Source organism: Leucoraja erinacea, chromosome 2, assembly GCF_028641065.1.
Source record: "Leucoraja erinacea ecotype New England chromosome 2, Leri_hhj_1, whole genome shotgun sequence".
Lineage (NCBI taxonomy): Eukaryota > Metazoa > Chordata > Chondrichthyes > Rajiformes > Rajidae > Leucoraja > Leucoraja erinaceus.
Window position 1 is genome coordinate 88,267,479 of NC_073378.1, and position 6,052 is coordinate 88,273,530.

The following is a 6,052-nucleotide window of genomic DNA, read 5'->3' on the forward strand; positions in this document are numbered from 1 at the left end:
ACCAATGATTCACAGGCTTGAGCTTAATATATACGTAAACACCATGTTCACATCCCACCACACAGCTGTGGAATTTATATTGTTGATAAGCAGGCATTAGTAGGAAAATAAATCGAGTAACAAGTAATTATAACCATCTAGTTCACTGATTCCTTGAAAGTAATCTGCCATTCTTGTCTATTCTGGTTTTAATCTTGACCAAGGTTTCTGCAGTACAGAGTTTATATATTCTCCCTGAGCGTGTGGAAATTCTCCGGGTGTTCCAAAGACGTGCAGGTTTATAGGTTAATTAGCTTTTGTATATTTTCCCTAGTGTGTAAGATAGAACTAATGTACGGATGATTATTGGACGGTGCGGACACGGTGGATCAAAGGGCCTGTTTCCATGCTTTGTCACTAAAATAAATTGATTGATTTATTGCCTTTCAAAGTCCTTGTGGACAGTTTCCCATAATCAAGGTCAATGTCACATAATACGTTCCAATGTTATTCATGGCTATACAGTACAACAATTCTGGCACCGCAGAACAAACGCTGAGAGTCAAGTTATGGCGCACATTAAATCCAGGCAACAAAGCAACCTTGATCCACAACAGTTCACCTACTGCCACAACAGGTCCATGGCTGATGCCATCTCCCTTGCCCTACATTTATCCATGGAACGGCTGGATAAGAAGGAAGCCTACGTCAGACTTCATAGACTACGGCAATACAATTATACCATCCAAGCTTGTCTTCCAACTCGTGGAACTTGGAGTCAGCACCCCTCTCTGCAACTGGATCCTTGACTTCCTGACCAACAGATCACAATCTGTGAGGATAGATGACAAATCAACCGATGATAATCCTCAATACAGGATGCGTTCTCAGCTGCATACTATATTCCTGCACTCATGACTGTGCAGGAAAATACCAATCCAACTCAAATTACAAATTGTGTAGGAAAGAACTGCAGATGCTGGTTTAAGTCGAAGTTAGACACAAAATGCTGATGTAACTCGGGCAGCATCTATGGAGAGAAGGAATGTGTGTTGTTCACGTCGAGACCCTTCTTCAGACTGATGTTAGGGGAGTGGGAGGTACGTAGATAAAATGGAGTCGGAGACAGTATGACTGGTAGGAGAACTGGGAAGGGGGGGGGGTTGAAGAGAGGGGGAAAGCAGGGGCTACTTCGAAGTTAAGGGCAGTCAATGTTCATGCAGCTTTGGTGCAAGCTCCCCAAACAAAATATGAGGTGCTGTTCCTCTAATTAGTGCTGGGCTCCACTGACAATGGAGGAGGCCCAGGACAGATATGTCAGTGTGGGAATGGGAGGGGGAGTTAAAGTGTTGAATAACCAGGAGATCAGGTAGGTGGACCGAACGGAAGTGTTCAGCAAAACGATCGCCGAGCCTGTGTTCGGTCTCACTGATATACAGGAGTCGACACCTGGAACAGTAGATGAGGTTGGAGGAGGTGCAAGTGAACCTAAAAAGACTGTCTGGGTACTTAGACCGAATTGACGGGGGGAGGGGGGGGAGGTATAGGGACAGGTGTTGCATCTCCTGCGATAGCAAGGGAAATTACCTAGGGAGGGGGTGGGTGGTTTCAGATTCAGATTCAGATTCAGATTCAATTTTAATTGTCATTGTCAGTGTACAGTACAGAGACAACGAAATGCATTGTTGCGTGATATCGAAGAGACCCTAGTGAGAGCCTCATACATAACGGAAGAGGTAAACCCACGTTCCCTAAAGAATGGGGACATCTCTGATGACCTGGTATGTGTCTACCTTCAATTTACAAATTTGCAGATACCACCGTAGTGGGCCGGATATCAAATTGTGACAGTCCAACCTCTCCCTCAACGTCAGAAAGACAAAGCAGATTGTGAGTGACTTCAGGAAGTGAAACAGTACAGAAATCTATATGCATTGATGGCGTTGAAGTTGCGATGGTTGAAAGCTTCAAGTTCTTAGGAATAAATAACACCAGCAATTTGTTCTGGACCAGCTACATCGAAACAATGGCTTCTGTTGTGCTGCTGCAAGTAAGGATTTAATTGTTGTAACTGGGACAAGGTCCGGTAGGCGGCGCGGCTCTGGCCAGCAGCGGCCTCTGCAGCCTGTCCGCGTTTTTATTATTTTTGTCTGTGTTTTTATGTAGTGTGTTTGTTATTTTATGTTGGGGTGTGTGTGGGGGGGGTGGGGGTGGGGTGGGTGGGGGGGGGGGGGGGAAACTTTTCAATCTCTCCCTGCACTGGAGACCCGACCTTTTCTCTCGTCGGGTCTCAGTCGTCCTGCACGAGGAGCGGCCTCCAACAGGAAGAGACTGGGGACTCAGGTGTCGACTCACCGTTGCCGTCGCGGAGCTGGCCGAGTCCGGAGCAGTGGAGGAGCGCTGCTGCTGCTCAATTGCTGCTGCTGCTGCTGCTTGCGGAGAGTCGGAGGCTCTCTACAGGTCTGTGGACGACGGCGCCGGGAGCCCACGGCTCCCTGGGGGGAGACCGCTTTTCGGGGCTTCTGCGGCGGCGACTTCTCCCGCCCGAGTTGCGGGGTCGAAGAGCTCCTGGAGCGGGGCCTGACACCACTGCCCCGCGCGGCTGGAATGGCCGCGGACTCTGCGAGCGCACACCGGGGGCTCCAACATCAAGACCCGGTGTGCGACCTCGCACCACCCGGCGTGGCTTTAATGGCCGCGGGACAATCGCCATCGCCAGCCGGGGGCTATGACTTTGACTCTGACATACAGTGGAGAGAGAAGTTTATTTGGCCTTCCATCACAGCTATGTGATGGATGTTTATGTTAAATGTAATTATGTTGTGTCTGGGGTCTATTTGTGTGTAATGTATGGCTGCAGAAACGGCATTTCGTTTGGACCTCCAGGGGTCCAAATGACAATTAAATTGACTCTTGACTCTTGACGTGAGAGAATAAAACACTCTTGACATACGTCGTTAATGTGTGGGATTGAACTAGTGTACGTGTGGTCGGCGTGGGCTGAAGGGCCCGTTTCCACGCTGTATCTTTAAATTAAACTGAAACCAGAGGTAGTCTAAAGCAGGGTCTCTACCCGAACGTCACCCAATTTATTCTAGCCAGAGATGCTGGCTGCTCCATGGAGTTCCCCACACAATTAAAGCATGGAATAGTATTCACCCTATCATAGTTACCCAACCAGATGCAACTAAATTTAAGGTAGCTCTTTTTCCCCGAGAACCCTTTTTTTGCTTAAGTCCAAGAGTTTTATTGTCATGTGTCCCAGATAGGACAATGAAATTCTTGCTTTCTGCAGCACAACAGAATATGTAAACATAATACAGAACGAGATAAAAGTTCAGTGTGTCTATAATCAATCAATCAGTTTTATTCGTCACATTGCACATAAGTGAAATGAATTTGTCAGCAGCGGTACAATAAAGAGCACACAAACACAATAAAAAATTAACACAAACATCCACCACTATATACCATATATATACATAATAAATAAACAGATAAAGTGCAATAGGCTGTTATTGTTCAGAGTTTGGAGTTTGGTGGTGGACCCTCCAACACCTCCAGTTTAAATTCCATTTGGAAAATTTTTGGAGGACCACGAAACCAAGAAGCAAGAGTTACTCCAGGGAGTCACTCCAGCTCCAGGACGTGATTCTGCGTTGGTTTTCAGCGGTTGCGGCGAGGTGGCGACTGGACAGCAATGGCGGCCAAATCTCCCACAATGTAAAGTGGGGGAGAAAGTGCCCAGCGCGACCAGTTGCCGTGGCAGTGCACATATGCAGGGCGGCCGATGATGTGCTGGCCATGATTGTGCTCGTATGCAGGGGGAGGATGTGCAAGCCGGCAGGCCGTGCCGGCGGATGAGGAGAGGTCTGAGAGCGGAGACCCGGTGGCCCAGACACGGATGGCGGGCGGAGACGGAGAGTGACAGAGAGAGAGATTGAGAGGGGGGGGCCCGCTCAGAGTTGAACGACAGGTGTCCCGGGTGCTTACCAAGCCAGGCAAAATGGCACGGCTTTTAGGTTGCCCGGAGGGACTTTAGGTGGCCATTGCCACCCGGGCAACCATTAATTTCGAGCCCTGATCTATCTCTAAATGGAATCTAACCATGTCCCACTTTGACATTAAATGGGATTATTATTGCATTCATTTCTCACCATCAACCACCATTGTTTAGGTATGTTACAAAACCTACCTGAATCGCCATTGGGAATCTGCCCTCAGCCAGGTCGGCGATTTTGGCGCTGTTTGGAGGGGGCGGGTTTAAAACGCGATTTTTACTAGGCTGTACTAATCGCACATGTTCAGCCTAGTAAATCATTAACGAAAAATCGCTGCAAGACCTGGTCGCAAAAGGTATTATTAGTTTTATAGGCCTCGATAATATAGTTCTAATAGATTTAAAATTACTGTTTCATCTCGCAACCTCTGGCAGCCCCAGGGTTTTATAGAGCAAACAATTAAAGGTATGTACCTTATTTTTACATTAAATGGGGCATATATATAACCCTATATATCAAATTATCTATAACGAATAGCTCATTTTGGGCTTTTTATATCCCGCAGTATTTTTCTCGGCACTTGAGGGCACTAATCTAGCGCTATGTCAACGTTCTAAACCGGCGCGTTCCACATGAACCCACTAGAAAGCCGATTTAAATGGGCATTTATTTACAGCAATTGAACACTAAATTCCTTCCATTTGGCCTATAAATTAATGTAAATTAGATATAAAAATCATGTTATATTGTGAATTATTTGTGAATAATCTTTGGACACTTAGGCTATTTAAAAATGTTAATCTTTCCTTAAGAAATGGCCTGTTGACTATCCAAGATCACAGCTTTTTTGTAATGTCCATTGAAAATCAATAGGGAACAAGATGCTAATTTCAGAGTATGAAAATTGTCATAACTTTTTTAATACTTGAGATATGAAAGTGAATTTGGTGTCAAATTAAACTTATTGTTATGCTTTATCTGATGGGATAAATTGCAGACTTGATTTTTTAAATCTCAAAATTTTGTAACATTGCTACATTGTTTACAAAAAATGGGCAGGCCACATACATGTGGCTACAAATATGTCACAGCTTTGAAGACCAGTGGCAAATGTTTCAGCTAATTTCTCAGTGTGTTTACATCTTGCATAAAACATGTTAAGATTGAGAGGGAATCGTCTCCATTTACTCAGAAGATCAGTTTCAAAAACTTTAACTCATCTATCATAGACAATCCTGCACGGTTGATATTCCATTCACCCTTAGCACTTGGTGTCTCTGCCACCAATGCACTGTGAATGTTATGTGGACTACTTATTTAATGATTTATTGACCACTGCACCACCTTGTCACCCAGAGTGGCGAGTACCAGGACAACACTTCCTAAGTAATGGAAGTGGGGTTGCTGACAGCATTTAAGAAGTCTCCTTCATGAGTACCTGAATTGTTTCAGCATAAAAGGATATAGGCCATGTGCTGAAAGAAGAATCTCCATGACAATAACCTCAAAAAGGCAGATAAATCTGAATGCAACTTTTGGGGAAATTTTGTATGTCATAAGGTCGCAAGTGTTAGGAGCAAAATTAGGCTATTCGGCCCATCAAGTCTACACCATTTAATCATGGCTAATCGATCTCTCCTAACCCAATTCTCCTGCCTTCTCCTCATGAACCCGTCACCCTTACTAATCAAAAATCTATCTATCTCTGCCTTAAAAATATCCATTGACTTGGCCTCCACAGATCCACCACCCTCTGACTAAAGAAATTCCTCATCTCCTTCCTAAAGGAATGTCCTTTAATTCTGAGGCTATGACATCTTGTCCTATACTCTCCCACGAGTGGAAACATGCTCTCCGCATCCATTCTAGCCAAGTCATTCCCTATTCATTACGTTTTAATGAGGTCCCCCCTCATTCTTCTAAACTGCAGCGAGTACAGGCCCTGTGCTGTTAAATGTTCATCCTATGTTAACCCACTCATCCCTGGGATCATTCTTGTAAACCTCCTCTGGACCATTGGATATGGTGTCCAAAATTGCTCGCAATACTCCAAATGCAGCCTGGCCAGCACC